This window comes from Cyprinodon variegatus, unplaced genomic scaffold (assembly GCF_000732505.1).
Source record: "Cyprinodon variegatus isolate N-32 unplaced genomic scaffold, C_variegatus-1.0 Scaffold18, whole genome shotgun sequence".
Taxonomy (NCBI): domain Eukaryota; kingdom Metazoa; phylum Chordata; class Actinopteri; order Cyprinodontiformes; family Cyprinodontidae; genus Cyprinodon; species Cyprinodon variegatus.
Genome location: NW_015150471.1, coordinates 437,452 through 439,484, shown reverse-complemented (window position 1 = coordinate 439,484; position 2,033 = coordinate 437,452).

Sequence of the window (2,033 nt, the reverse complement as noted above, 5' to 3'; positions counted from 1 at the left end):
TGTCTGCCTTGTTTAAATGACAGTAGGTTTGTTGAAGCAGGTTTATGATAGCACCTTTAACTTCACAGCGATAAGCAGACTACTGACAGCTGCATGTGTGCTCGCTCATGTGAAAAAACAGGAGTCTCTCTAGGACCTTTGTGAGGTGGAATGTCAGAGCAACATGTCTATAGTTATTGAGCACTGTTAGCTGAGTTTTATTTGGCACTGGAACAAGGCAGGAGGTCTTCCACATCACTTAACTGTCTCCTGGGTCAGGCTAAGGTTGAAGCGGTGCTGCAGAATCCCACAGAGCTGCTCTGGACAGGCATTCAGGACTCTGGCTGACACTTCAACAAGACTTGAAAAGACTTGAAAATTTGGAATAAGCATAATTACACACAATCCAGTGCATTGTACTTATCACAATGAAAAAATAAGCAAGTTTTTGATATAGATATTGTTTTGTATGGAACTACTTTTACAGACTCTGCAAAAGCAAAACATACAGAAAAAAATATATATTTATAGACATTTTACCAAAGATATTATAGCATGTGGTATGTTGAAGTAACAGCTCAGGGTTCATAAAAATATTTGTAAATCTTATAATTGATGCTAAATAAATCAGAAATAAAGAGACTGTTCGTTTTATGAAAAAAATGTTTGAACAATGTAGAGTTGATCAATAACTTTATAGATTCAGAGGTCATTTGGTTTATGATCTCTAATAAAGTAGAAAATTGTTTAATGATGCAAATAAATAATAACAAACGTATCATTCTACAATTATTTTGAATCTTCAATTCAGTATTCATACTTTGAATCTGCCTTTTGTAACATTAGAGAAAGCAGTGCTTTGTCTCTTCTCTGTTACATCACTCAGCCATGTGCAACTGATAAAAGCAATAAAGGCATAAACTATAAGGTCTTTATGCTTCATGTTGGCACTGAATATGGTGAGCCAGAGAAGCTGTAGCTCCAGTAGATCAGCAGAACATCCAGAGCCAAGTTCACCAACACACCTCTCTCTCTCTCTCGCCGTGACTCTGATGATCCTGTCTTAGCCCCCTCATTAATCGTCTCTCCTCATGCAGTCTGTCAGAAGGAGATGGGACTCTGCACTCACCTTCAGTGTTTGTCTTTCTTTAAACCCATGCAGGGAGGATGATCTGGAAACTGCAGAGGCTGAGAAAGCTCTGCAGGGATTGAGTCAAAGCCAGGGCAAGCATGTGTGTTTCCAGAGGTGAGTGGAGGCTTAAGCGCTCTATCTGTGCCCACTTCATCCATCAATGCTGCCGACACGCAGGACTCTCACACACTCACAACCACTGAACCCAACACAAAATGTTTTTAGGGGATTTAAGAGGTATTCCTCATTAGAAACAGTGTTTTTTTTTTTTTTTTTTATCTGGACATCATTACATGCAAATATATACTGTATGCTAACATGTTGTCTTCATTCCAACAAATAAAAAGTAGCATTACCTTAAAATTATTTTGTGCTTTCAAAAAGCAGCACAGTATACTCATTTAAATTGCTAATTAATAAATATTACATTGTAATTTAAACCAGAAGTATTCTGCTATAGGTATACAAATATGTTACCAGGGCAACCGATCCAAAATATATTTTCTATGCTTCTGCAAAATCCCTGCTTAGTGCCCCAGTGCCTAAAGAAGGACTGCTTAATGGATGGAATAAAAATATAAAAGTCTATAAACATGTGATGGTGATGTGAGGTCATCATTTTAAGTTTATCATGAAATGTAAAACACAAATGAGATGTTGCATAGAGTTCATCAGGTCATAAGGTAGCCATGATTTCTATTTTAAGTCTAAATACCATTTTACAAAAATATGGTCCTGTTCCCTATGTTTATATATTTCTAAACAAGAGATTAAGACTGTGAATCTATTAGTTATTAGCACTTTTTTCAAACCCCTTGGCTAAAAGCTACTACAGCCTTAAAGGAATGGTACACCCAAAACATGATTAGCCTTCATTTTCTACTCACCCCCATGCTGAACAACACTCTGGAGTACTTTTTTG